Genomic DNA, 15,019 nt, shown 5'->3' with positions numbered 1-15,019 from the left:
GGAGGCCCAGTTTAAACGGGGGTGTGTGTGTGTGCGTGCCCATCTATGTGCGGGAGCAGTGTGAAGGAGTAACCTGACCCCCAGTCCTGCCCTGGGAGCCTGCACTGCAGAGGCTATAATTAGAGATACAGACAGCAGCTGGTGTTAACATTGGACTGGACTGCTTTAAATGTAGGGCGCACAGAGGGGGATGAGGGTTGGGGGTACACACACACACACACACACACACACACACTCACGCACACACAAACTAACCCCCCCATATCTCTAAATAATATGCCACTATCGATTTGGTACAATTTGCTTCATCACCAATAACTGATATAGGCAAATATCGAAGAAGCTAAGGTTGATTAAACTGCAGTGCAGAACTTGTGTCTCTGCCAGTGAGAGTAATTACAGAAACACTCATACTTGCACATGGAGACTGTTGCTACTGGTGCAACTGTAAAATGATAGATACATTGTTTTGAGCGTCACAACACCAACTCAATGACTGTCATCAATTCTGTCTGTTAACATTAACTCAATTATTTAATCTCAATTAAAGCTACCAGGTAGCTCTTAGCATGAACATTGTTAGAATAGCGTGCAGTGAATTAGTCAGGCATTTGGTAGGGGAAGACAGGTGAGTCAGTTGACCCTCGCGGTATTATTTTACAATATTATGGCACTTTGTCTGCATTTCAAAAGCATAGGGCGAAACATCAAGTCAGTCCTCTCGGCTAGAGAAAGTCTCTGGTATGCATGCTCTGCCAATAGAGCATAGCCAGAAACACTGCTCAGTGTTTATCACATTTTTTGACAGGTCACAGGTTATACATCATATTTGATCATTTTCCATCATAAAATCTCTGATAATATGTCAAATCAACATAAAAAGACTCAGAAACATCTCATTGTTACATGATTTGTTGGTGTTTTGTTCAAATATTAAAAAAAAAAAGGCTAGAATTATGTTGTAAGCTAACTTTATTTCACACATTTAACTTTCTGTTGCAGGGTAGAGTGGAAATAGAAGTGGCAGAAATACAAATTAAAGAGGCAATAGGATAATAAAACATTTTTCTGGTTTTAATCCTATCTCCTTGTTGTTATCTGTTGTTATATGCTAAATATAAGCCAGAAATATTTTTGATTGTCTCTTCCCATTAAAACCTTTTTGACGGCTCAGGTAGAACTTGGGGGCTTATTCATGTAATCATCCAGTCAGATGTGATTTGGGGGAAGCAGCTTACTTGTCCTTCATATAAAATTACACCTTAGCTGCAGCAGCAGTAGTAACTAACAATGCTATGTGCACACACAAGAGCGTGCACCCATGAGAGATGTTCTGATGAAACCAACCATCCAAAGTAATTCTGATGAAACTAACAGCAATCAACAAGAACGAGGCTCATGTCTGCACGACAGTTGCCTGTGTGTGGGAATGCGCGTATGTTGGTTTGACAGAGAAATTCCCTGATACATCCTGAGGACTTTGTCCTTTCCATCTGTATCTCAGGATATTGAAGAGATATGACACAGAAGCTTCCTGCTACTGTAGTGATGACATTTCCAAAGGTTTTTGTCATCAGATCATCACACTAAGAAATGAGGGATATTATGGCTCTCTGAAATTGTCAGGGACAAAGCAAGGAGAGCCTTATTGCCTCTCAGGCGCTGGCAGAGGTTCAGAACCTCGGAGAGATATCCTGCCCTTCTGCTGCATGTTCAGCACCTCAGACAGCAAACAAGGACTAGCTCCTGCCTGAACTATAACACTTCAAGTTTGTAGGTTCAGACCTAGACATTGTGTAACTCAATAGTTGTTTCATGCTCTATATGGTTAAACTTGAAGGTTTTCGATTTTGTCACTATGCTACATACTTTGAAAAATCTCCCCGTGGATCTTAGGTAGTGACCCGTTCGGTAAAGTAGTGGTTGACTTGGCATGGCTTGACTCTTCTCACTTTTTTTGGTTGTCTATTGTCTGTGGATAGATCATTGATTGGCGAGAGGGAATCGTCACAGTCCCTGTGTCACTGCTTGTGCGAGATGACATCCTGCACACGCACAAATTAAGGTTGTAATCTGAAGCTTGGAGAGTCAGTAGCTGTGTTCCTAATGCTGTACTTCCCTTAATACACTCAGATACAGTACTCTTACATGTTAATAGTCCTACTTAACTTGTACTTGAATTTCATTTCAAACCGCCGTTCCGCACTTAAAGGAAATAACCGTGACATTTGAATGCATCACACGCCAATATGTCTGCAGTTATTTTATTATCTTACACAGAAATAAACATGTTTCCATGCCCTCTGTTTGGCTCCCACAATAAACACACGGATGACTTCCTTCCAACAGCAGTCTGGTGGTACTTGGTGACAAATATGCAGTTTTGTGTTCTGCAGCAGCTGCATCTTCCTCAGACACCTTAATTTGAAAAAAAAATGTTATCCCTTCCTTTTTACGTAGCTAAGAAGGCGACCGTTGAGTGTCCGCTGAGCATTTCACACTCAAGTTGTTGACAGTTTTGAGTGCATCCTTTGTGTAATTGTAGTGTACTGCATGTTTCCATACTTGTCTGTGTGAACACACTTACGCACTCAAAATAGTGAGTGTTTGTATGAGAATACGCTATTTGGGACACAGTGAAGTGGCAATCTAAATAATGTGAGTTACAGTGGAACAACTTAGAGAAGTGTAAATGAAAGTAGAGCTGAAATGTGAAATATCAGTTGAACATTAAGAGATGCAGTTGAAATGTAATTTGACATGTAACTGATGAAAGCAGATGAAGTGTAAAGAAAAGAAGCAGCTGAATGCCTGAAAATGGCATTAAAACTGACTATTATGGAAAGGCTGATAGTTAATTATGTAAAATAGATCATTAATACTTGTGATTTTCCTGCCATGACATGTCAAATTGCAAAAAGAGGCGACACGAATATTAGTTTACATTTGAAGATGTCATTTTCACAGTAAAATTTGAATACGAGAATAAATAAGGGATGTCATTAATCATCTGAAATGGATGGAAAGGATGTGATAGCTTACATGACAAAGTGTTACTTACAGTAATGAGATGTTTATTTGTTCTCACTTGTCAAATTAAGACATATATTTATAGAGTAGGTAAGATGTGGTTTTAAATTTCAAAATGAACTTCGAGGCCAGAGGATCGTTGGTGTTCTGTGTGCTCTGTTTATAAAGTCGCCGCGGGGCACCAGCTACCGGTTTTGGACGTGCAGACAGCTGCAGGCCTTTAACCAGCAGAGAACAGCGAGGACACTGAGTCTCTTATTAAAACAGATGTGAAGAACACAGCAGTCATACATCAAGCGTATATGTCTGTCTCTCTCTAACTCTCTCTGCTCCTCTTCCTCACTCTCTCTCCCTCTCCACACTTTTCTCTGCCTCTCAAACTTAATGTCCTCCTTTCACCCTCACCTCTTTGGCCCCTCTGTGTCCCTCTCCCTTTCCCTTAGTCTCCTTTCTTTTATCCGAGCTGTTCTAGTTACACTTCCCCCCGTCCTCTCCTCTATTCCTGGCATCCCTCTCTTTCCACCTCTCCTCCTTCCTCTTTTCACATCCTGTGCTTATCTATCGCAACCGCTCTCTGCCTCGCTCTGTCCGTTTCCTTCTTTGTTTCTCTCACTCCCCAAACACACACGCACGCAAGCAACACTTCTTATTAAATTAGTAATAATGTCACCATGCTCCCTCCCAGGAGGCCAGTGTTATTGACTTCATTATGCAAATGTAAACCAGCCTAAAGCTATACTACTGATGGGATAAGACGTACACACACACACACACACACACACACACACACACACACACATTCTGTTCATAGGGTGACTGTGCTGGCCGGGAAAAATTTCTTGCTGTTTCAGATAATTATGTCAACCACTGGAGTTGATGTGTATATTAGCATGAAATCTGCTAAATCCAAAAAGGCCTGTGGCTTATGATATCTGTCTTGGAGTGACAGTGTGTTAGAATAGCATAAAATAAAATAGAATAGAATAGTCCGTGAATACCAAACAAAATATAGTAAAAAGTTTGTTTCTCAAATGGTTATATTTGTACATATTCAAGTATATTTTAGGGTAAGATTTCAAAAAGAATAATTATTTTAGAATATCTTTTCTACACGGCCGTGGCTCCAGCAGATTCCCCTGTGTTTCATTCTGCTTGACTTCTCATGCCTCACAGCCTGGAAACTTTCATGCAAACAGGGTTTCCACGCCATAATCACAGCAAAAAATAGAAGCTGTGAGCAATAGGCAGGCATAGCAAGGCTACCAAATTGGGTAATTTTCAACAAAATTGTCTGCCAGATGAACACGGAGTCATTTTTAATTTTAGGACTCCTGAATTATATCAAACATTATATCTGCATAGAAACAGAACATTTCATACACACATTTCCAGATTTTTGGCTTCCCAAGTGTAAAAGCTATCTTTTACTACATAGATGTTAATGCAAGCCAAGTTGGATGTACCCGACAATTACCGGAGTGGCCTATGAGCTCGGCTTCAACTTTGAGGCTTGGCCAAGGAGTGAAAGTCCTCTCATTTTAACTGTGATCTGCCGGCCGCACGGTTCTTTCCATCACACCAACACTGGCTGGTCAGAGTTGCCAAAACACGCTGCGTCTTGATACAAGTTCACAGATCTGGAAACTCACTGAAGCTTATACGGTAAACACACAGGCTCGCATATGCACGCACACACACTTTCAAATGCAGTATTGGCAGAGACAGCCAGGACAGATGGAAAGACAGCAGAGAGCAGAGAGGCATTGGAAATTAAAGTCACAGTGTCAGGACGAACAATTAGAGCTCAGGGACTAATAATATATCCTCTTCATGTGCGCTGACTGACTGAATATCAGTCAGAGAAAATTGCTGTAGGTCACTAACACTTGTACCAATATGATGCTATTTTTTATGTGATTTCACTGTAACATACACAAATAGAATCCAAAAATTTGAACACCACCGGTTTTTGTCATTAATTAAATATTGCATGTTGTGTAAATCCATCCTGTTCTCATCCCGGGACAACTAATAGTGCCATTTGGTCACAGCCTGCTGGTGTCTCAGCTATACGCAGACGATGCTTCAGAGAGTGGACTGGTAAATTCTTGTCTTAGTTTAGGTAATTTATTGAACTACATGCATAGTTGTTTTAACTTCTTTATCCATCCCTCCATTATCTAAACTGGCTTAGTCCTGTGCAGAGTCCCAGCTGATTTTAGGCAAAGGCAAGGTGTACCCTGGACAGGTTGCCAACACAGAAAGACAGAGAACCCTTCACACCTACAGCCTATTTAGAATCACCAGTTAACCTTGCACACATGTCTTTGGACTGTGGGAGGAAACAGAAGCAACGGCATAAAATCTACGCTGATCTACATGCAAACCCCAAAAAGTCCCAGCCAACCAGCAGGTTTCTAACTCAGAACCTTCTTGCTTTGAGGCGACAGCACTAAGCACTTATGCCACCCTCCTTGTAAATCTGTTTCAGATTAACTGAGGTGGCCTAAACTCTGTCCTGTTTAACACAAAGACCTTGCAGCTCAAGCGTTTCATTTCACTGATCGTTTCAAGTCAAATAACTCGAGTCACAACAACTCTTTCTTAAAGAGGTTTAAAAAAGAACTACAGCATTTAAGTTGATTAAAAAGTCAGTAACAGCGACTTTGAAACAATAATTTTAAACACGACACAGAATGTCGTAAAACAATTGTTTTAAAAATCAATTTACTGACTGACTGACAAAGATCTGAGCCTGAAGGGAATACATCGTTACTCGTCTCTTCTTCTTCTGCTTCCACATCGTCTTTTAATCCATCTGCGGTAACAGACATAAAGAAGAAACCATTATATTTACGTTTCCAACCTGCATCAGCTTAGGAAGTTTGAATTTTTAAAGTGTTTTCTTATTTGTCACGTCTACAGTAATTGTAAAATATGCCGACTTTAAAACAATTGATTGTAGGCAGAGTCTTCATTTTAAACATGTATTTATTTTTGAAAGAGATTATGGAGTGACTGTGTTATTTACTGCCAGATTGTGTAAAACACTGACTAACTGCATTGCTCACCGTGTCTCCATCGGCCTGTCGAAGTGACTGACTTATTCAGCACATCACATGATATAAAAACGGCCATTAAACGCATCGCTTCACATAGATGATGTTGTAGCTTCAGAATGTCTGGTCAGAAGGCATTAGAAACGAAGCGCTGTGCACCAGACACCTCATGCATTTTTAACCAATCAATATCCTCTTTTCCACATCTCTACCTCCTTCTCTATCATTTCTCTCTGCCTCCCTCTGTCTGTGCTTCGCTTCCTTTACTCAGTCACCTTCTTGCAGCCGTCTTGTACTGTAAGTGTTTTCTTCTCTGTCTCATCTCTCTCTGTGTCCTTTCTGTCCATGGCTTGCCACATTATCTTTCTTGTATCTGTCCTTTCTCTGCTCTTTCTGTCTCCGTTGTTCTTTGTTTTTCTTTGCTCCAATCACTCCATTCTCTCTGTCATCGTACTCCTGTCTTGCCTCCGTCCTTCTTTTCTTTTTACAGTTGCAGTGTAGACTTTATGTCTCCCCCTTTTGCTAGTGAGAATAATAGTGAAAATCCTGTCGATTTGCACTCGCGTCAAAGGCTGGATGAGTCAAACAAAAGGCGTCACAACCCACCAAAAATTGACTCATTTCACTGTCAAGATTTTATCCATTTAGTCAGATAATATTTGGAAAGTCTGGAAGAGCTGCGTGATTTGATTATTTTCAATCATTAGCATAGGGCTAAACCCAAAGTGAGCCGGCCCACAGAGCATGACCTATTTGCATTTATTCAGCCAGCGTGGAAATGTCTCATCAGACAACAGACATGAAAACTCTGTAGATTAGGTTTAATCAGCATTGTGTGAACTTGTTTGGCAAGAGCTTGGATATAATGGTTGTTCATTTATATGTAAAAGTTCTGTACTATAGCTTTTACCATATACTTGAGTGTCCTGATTTGCTTCATTTTTTGTTGTTTTGTTTTCATGATGAGGGTAAATGTTTTAAAGTTAGTGACTCTCGTTTTAATGCTTGGATTAAGACGATTACTACTTTACAGTATATGGCAAAAACTGTTGACACTGAAGAAGATGATGAAGCAAAACTTAATCATCTTATGATATCTAAATTAAGAAGAAGAGGCTGATGATTATTTGTTTATTATATCTGAAAAACCAAAGCAGTAATCTCAGACAGTTTTTAAAATCTGACCACAAACCTGTCTGCATGACTCCATACCAAAATGTATAAATGTGAAAATATGTTTTCTTGTAATGTATGCAAATGTTGCCTATAAAACATGTACACTTATTTAAACAAAATGTAGCAAAGTGCACATGTGAGGAAAAGTAATATTCACTGTAACTGATTGCGATTCATTGAACTTAAAATATGCATTCACGGATAATTTACTGGTTGCATTAAGCCTCTAACACCAAGAAAAGCAGTCAATGTCATGAGCTTCTTTGAAGTATTTCAGCTCGCTTTTGAATTGGAGACACAGTAGACAACAAATATGGATAGAAGACGGCCGACTGTCCTCAGCAGATTTTTTTTCCTGTGAGCTGCAGAGAGTTTAATGTATGGAATAGAAAGTGACCCAGGTCCTGGTTTGATAACGGGACTTAAAGCTTGTTGTGATTTACATCACACACTTATCCCCCATTCTTGATAAAAATGACAAATGCACTGAATTGTATTGAGCTCCCGTGAGCTACTGCTGCAATATCCAGATCTAATAGCACTTGGAGTTCTGCCTCCGGGCACACACACACACACACACACACACACACACACACACACACACACACACACACACACACACACACACACACACGCGCACACACACATGACTCAGTACATCTACTACCATGAGCCCTTGCACGCACGCACGCACGCACGCACGCACGCACGCACGCACACACACACACACACACACACACACACACACACATACTTGAGGCCAACCTATTAAAAAGAGAAAATGCTTCCTCAGACGAGGAGCACAAATAAAACGGAATTAGTGTGTGATTCATGGCATAAATGTCTGTATACACCCAACACAGAAATAACACACACACACACACACACACACACACACACACACACACACACACACACACACACACACACACACACACACACACACACACACACACACACACACACACACACACACACACACACACACACGGAGGCTGCCTTTCTTTTGTTGCACAGTTACCTGTAAGTGTTGGACAGACCCATGGTTTGTTGTTGTAAATAGATCAAAATGGATTTCTTAAGGACACTTCTGCAGTATTGTTTTGTGCTGTATTTTCAAGTTGAAATGTGATGTCCTTGAACAAGGGGAGTGAATGTTGAGGCCATTATCTAAGAGCGCTACATTTTTTTCACTGCACGTTTTATGAAGTCAAAGAAAAAATAAGGAACTTCTTGGATTCCTGAAAAGCATAGGAAAGCGTATTGTGTAAGCATTGCTGGTGGTAACAGAAGATATTGAGATGTTTGCTGTAAAAATATAACAATTTGTTATAAAATATTATAATAACGCCTCATCACGATTACAGTTTTAACTCCTTAAAATGCCTCAAAATAGGATTCAATTAAATTACTTTACATACGATATGTGATTTGAACACATTACGTTATGTTAATTAAAATAAATCCTGACTTTTGTTTTCTCATACACTCAAACATCAGTCTCCCAGGTGAAAGTCCTGTTTTTCTTCAAACCAATCTCCTAACTACACAGACTTTGTCACTCTTTTTACTCCGTCACGTGACCTCTTTCTTTGTCCCAGGTGTTCAAGATGTCGACACCCAAGGGCAGCTTGTGTGCATCTGTCTGATGCGATGACTTTGACAAAACTGCGGCATTTGACGCTCAGGGAATGAGAACAGACTGGGTAAATGCACAAAAAGATATCACCCAACTCTGCAGTTTTTCTCAGCTCTACATACTATTTTAGCCCCTTTCAGCTCATTGTTTCGGTTTGCTGCCCCATTAATTTAGTGCTTTGGTTCCGTGTTACCTCTCTCCAACCACAGCAGAGACTTGATTTACGCAACCTATCACCCAATGACAAACACACAAAGTTAGTCAGCTAGCCTTCAGTGAAGCTTTAATGCTATCTATAGCGCTCCCGGGAGGTGGTGAAAATAAAAACCAGAGCTAAAGGGAGAATGAATATGGTACTTACATCTGAAACAAGAAACACGAAACATCACCGCTTATGAAGACTAATGTTTCTACACATCATACAAAGTTCTTATGTTTTAGTATGATATTCTTATATTCTCCACACCTCTGTTTATTTATCCCTCATCATTGTTTCACTGTTGCAGATCCACGCACTTTGTCAACAAGACAAAATGTGTGCGACAGCATCTCATTTTAGTGTTGTATCTTGGCCTGTTTACTGCAGTTTGTGGTGAGAGATCTCCTTCGTCGCTCCAGCCTGACTCAGTTTGTACTTTCATGTTGCTGCTCTGATCTGCATTTTTCTTCTATTTTTACATCAAAAACATTCAAATGGAGGTTCCCTTTTTTTTTTTTTCTTTCTTCACACTGCGTGTTATCCCCTTGTGACCGTCTGGTTATTCACTTTCCCTCCTTGCCCCTCTTTTCTGTCGTTTTTCCTTCTCCTCCATCTCTTTTGTCTCGTTTTCCTTTCTTTTCTCCTCTCATGTCAACTCGTATCTAATTTCTGTTCATCCTCCATTTTACGAGGTGTAAACAGCGCAGACGAGTCTTCAGCGGATGGGTCACTGTAACAGATATTTCGCGTTCACATATTTTCAACTGTCACGGCTGTGCAGTTAGATTGTTTTCAGATAGGACAAGGTGTAGGAGGTATAGCATGTCAGAGTGGCAGAAGGTCCGTGCGTTTCCCTTGTGCATGTGTGTGTGGGCTGTAATAGGCTGGCAGCAGCCGGCATCTGGTGACATCTGGCCCAGACAGATAAAGCAATAAACACATACTATCTCACTATCTGGAAGGAGCTGCAGCCTATCACACACTCTGTCCTCTGCGCTATCACTCCCTCTCTCTTTTTCTCACTTTTTTTTTTTTACCTTTGACAAAATCAAATTGAAATGGGCTTTATGACAGAAAAACAGTATATATTTTAAAAGCAGTTTCAAATGAGGAAAGAAACAACAGCTAAAAACAAAGAAATACAATTGAACCTAATGTGTATACAAATTAGTCTGACAACAATATAATTTACTGTCTATCATCTTTACCTGCTTTGTTCCCTCTCTTTCTTGTAGTTCTTCTCATTTTCTTCACCTTCATTGAATCTCTGATTCAGTTTGTATTTACAACTAAATTCAAAATTGCTTTTTTGGTGCGCGACGGACGGACGGACGGACGGACGGACTGACTGACTGACTGAATCCAGTAAAGCTGGAACTGATCAGTAGCATAAACTACAGGCCACCGTTTAAAAACAAATCTTCTCGTTTACTCCCTTGAAACAGAACAAATGACAATTATTTTTCACATACATTTCCGAAAAATACCAGATATCTTTTAAGCTTTTGAGTTATAGTGAACAAGAAATCCTTCTAATTTGTCGAAAAATACAACTCCGAACATATGCATTTCCTTGACAGCTGGGCTCTCTGCCGAGGAAGATCATTACAATACAACTGAAAGCTCCAGAACAGCTGTGGTGAGATTGTTTTCTCGACTGCTTTTTCTAAAGCAGAGCATGAGCTTTTTAATCGTAACTCCTACTTATTTTGAGTTGAGAGTTTGTACCTTAATGCAAAACTACCTCAGCAGCCATCGTCCATTTATAATGTTTCAAAATTAACGTGAAATGTAAAAAAATACAATTAAACTGTCACGCTTGGTTTAAATTAAACTCATAAATGACATTTCTGTTTTTTAAATTTTAAGGAGAAATGTGTGTTCACAGCCTATTTGGATTTAATTAATGAAAGTTCCAGTTGTATTTTGAATTCTCAAGACCTCCAGTATTTAACGCCTATCATTTTCTTCTTTTGGGGGCTGCAGCTAAGAATTGTTATTGTTCTTTAATCTTCAGATTATTTTTTTGATTAACAAAGTAATGATTTGTCTGAAACCCCAAAATAATCCATTTTCTATCAAAGAAAACCATAAAATATTCAATGTTAAGAAGCAGAACCACTACATTTTGGCTTGTGAAAAAAATAATACTTTTACGCTTTTTAAAGATGCTGATTAGTTCTATAATTCATCTTCACATCTATCATTTCAGTACCTATAATATTGTGCTATAATCTCTTACATCTGTCCAGACACATACACAGATGAGAATTGTCTTTTTTTTTTCACCCCTTACCACCAGGGGCCTCACCCTCAGTGGTCAGAGGTCCAGGCGCTGGCCCAATTGGCCCGGTCACTAACCTTTGTGAAAGAGCAGATGACGTGTGACAGGAAAAATTACAGAGGCAGAATATTTCAGCGATGACTACAAAGGCCACAGAAATGACAAAGACGGGGACAGAGACAGAAAAGGAGCTGGGAATTATACAAATAAAAGAGGTGAGGGGAGGTGGAAGTAAGAAGTTGAGGGGAAATGTTGGTGGATGTGGTGATGGATGGATGACTAAGTAAGATGATAAATAGAAGAAGGGATGGATGGATGAATGGGTGGATGCCTCGACACATGGCCCCGGGGAATCAGCCATTATACATGCAACTGTCACTCAAGATTAGAGGCATAATTAAACTCCTGTCCCACTGCGTGTGGCTCCAATGTGTGTCTGTGTGTGTACATGTGTGTACCTGGAAATTGTGTTGTTTTCCTGTGTGTGTGTGTGTGTGTGTGTGTGTGTGTGTGTGTGTGTGTGTGTGTGTGTGTGTGTGTGTGTGTGTGTGTGTGTGTGTGTGTGTGTGTGTGTGTGTGTGTGTGTGTTTGGGAGGGGTAGACTTTGACAGAGATTGATGGTGAGGGGAAAGCAGGCCATTATGTTGTATAGCTAAAGCAGTGATAGCCTCTCCACCTCGGTGTCTGTTTAAACTGCTGGCCATTTTATAGGCGTGGCACAAGTGACCCACAACACGCACACATACACAGATTGTCCACCTTTAATTGGGAACAAACTGCTTGTTTTTGTCGCATTTTGTTGCTTAATTTGGCCATAGTTTGTAGCTGGAGTCGCTCCAGGTGAATTGTGGGAACATCACACAGCTGCTGAGCAAAATGAAGTGTCATTTATAAATGAGGCAATCTCCCTCGGAAGTGTTGGCTAACCTCAGGGCTCTTTGCGATAATTTATAGCCCAGATAGTTGTGAGCAATTTTAATAAACTATAGAACTTTTTTTTTTCTTTACAAAAGAAATTGCCTTAATAGCAGGTTATCAGGAAAGCTATCAGCCTTCAATTAGGTGTGTGAAAATGAGGATCAAATTATTGTCTTGACAACTTAGGCAGGACTCCCCGCTGAGAGGGAGGGGGGGAAAGGGGGGTGAGAGCAAGCAAGCAGGCTCATTCATGATGCTGGTGGAAGGCCACGGTCTCGAGCAGCTGCACGCCGACCGAAGCTACATCTCTCAGTGTTTGTGTTTCACTGAGTGAAAGAACCCCGCCGCTCCCCTGCCGAGCAGAACATCAGCCTCATCAAGTCAGCCAGCAGCAGCTGCAGCAGGGGACGGAGTCGGGATCGGTCGCCTTCAAAATAAAAGCCTCAGATTCGAAAAGAATCGGTTCAGTGTGTAGAGTGTAGGAGGAGCTATTGACAGAAATAGAATATAACAGGGAGTCTTCAACGTTTTTCGAGCCAAGGACCCCCAAACTGATAAGAGAGATGGAGCAGGGACCCTCTACTATATATATATATTGTATAAAATTGTGTTTTATATTAATCTGGGCCTTGTGATTGGCACAGCAGCGACAGGGGCGGGTCCTCATCTTTGAGTGCAGGAGGCTTGGAGGGACATGTCCAGGCTAGTCTCTGAGTGAACAGGTGTCCAGCTTGAGAGCTCCTGTGTGTCCCTGAATGTGTGCATTTCTGAATGAAAGATAACATCTTCTGCCTCCATTTATCCATTCGCTACAATATGTTGGATTCATGTTAATGTGTATTTAAAAACATTTAAATTTGTGAAAAAAAAATATTTAAAAAAAATGAAAAATTGTCTAATCAACCAAAAATTTCGAGACCCCCTGTTGAAGACCTCTGGAATATAAAATTCATAATTATGTTTTCATTCGAGTTTAACAACCCAAGAATTGTTTTGTTGTCATTACCTTCATGAGCTCTTAAAGTTATCATACTTTGACGACACTTACACACCAAACTTTCCAGTTTTATTCCTATTGATATCGTGAAGGAATTTACGGAGGGGTTTGTACATATCATTCATAGCTTGATTTATATGACATTTTATATAGCTACGATAACTTTTGGTGAATTGAGACAAAATACTGAGAGGTAGACTAAGTGTAGTGAAATAATAATACATTGTCTTTGTAGCTACAGCGCTTTTCAAGTTACTCAAAAGACACCTTGCAGGTTAAAATGATCAAAGCAACACAATAAAAGTATAGCTCGCATAATATTAATCACATTAAAAACAACATTAATCACACATCTAAAAAAAATAAACCCCAAAATGTACATTTTGAACGTTTTCTTTTCAGTAATCTGAAAGAGAGACATGTTATTGGAGCACAACCACTGAAAAAACGGAGTTTTTAACTGTCATGTCTCACTAAACCATAAAATTGTTCCCCGAGTTTAAATACAATCTGAGCCTAAATGCCAGGAACTGTGGCGGAATCTCACAAAATTAGGTTCTGAACTTGGCTGTGGCTCAGTCAGTAGAGTGGGTTGCACACTAATCGGAAGGTTGGTGGTTTGATCCCCAGCTCCTCCTGTCCACATGCCTAAGTGTCCTTGAGCAAGACACTGAACCCTAAAATTGCTCCTGATGGTGTACCATCGGTGTGTTGTAAGTCACTTTGGATAAAAGGGTCAGCTAAATGAAATGTAATAATAATAATAATAACTTAAGTGAAAATTCAAAGAAGGCTGTAGTACTTTACTTAACTATATCCATTCAGTGCAGCTTTATACTTCTGCTTTACTACATTACAGGAGGAAATGCTATACTTTATACTCCTTTTTGTCTTGACAGCTGTATTTAGCTCTTACTGTTTAGAATAACTTGCCATACCTTTCCTGTCCAGTGAAAATCATGTTTCTCCAAATCTGATGATTTTGTATTTGAAACTTTCAGATAAAATGAAGGATTACATTTTCTCTTATGGGCTAAGAAAATGTTCCTACTTCTTAAGATAAATGAAATATTAGCTATTAAAATACAGTCACAAAACGGAAAACAGTTTTTCTGAGCAGTTTGATTTTATAGAGATTTGTTTCTCACAGGAGTTTGACATTAAAAACATACAATGATCTTACAGAATATGATGCAATATACAGTAGTAGATTAAACTAACCCACAGTAGTCCACCACAAGTTTCCATAAAGGCAGCAGTACAATGAACATTGATGTTAAACATCATATAGGCTGTACTAGTAAAACACTGACTGGCAGCATTAAACTGCACAATGCATATGAATACTTCTGATACTTTGGCCACATTTTGCTGACAATCCTTACATACTTTTATTTAAGGAAAGTTTTTAATAGAGGACTTTTACTTGTAATGGAGCATATTTTCCTCGTGGTAGTAGTACTTGTTCTTCAGACCTGATCTTTTTTTCCACCGCTGGTTAGTAGAAACTGATCTGTACTGCGTCACAGCAGTCTTGTTTACCGAAATTACACACAAGTTGGAGACACCTTGCGCTTCCAGCGCACGAACAAAGGCCCAAGAAGGACACAAGCAGTCAGGAGACACCACTCCGTGCCAGAATTCCAAGTCTCTTATATTGAAAATCCGTACCGGAACAGTTCCATGTGAGTGTGGTGTTTTACTTGACAGATGGCAG

This window comes from Brachyistius frenatus, unplaced genomic scaffold (genome assembly GCF_029030835.1).
Source record: "Brachyistius frenatus isolate BFR_SWC_R1_liver_20210118 unplaced genomic scaffold, ASM2903083v1 Contig_130, whole genome shotgun sequence".
In the NCBI taxonomy this organism is placed as follows: Eukaryota; Metazoa; Chordata; class Actinopteri; family Embiotocidae; genus Brachyistius; species Brachyistius frenatus.
This window is presented reverse-complemented; position numbering follows the sequence as displayed.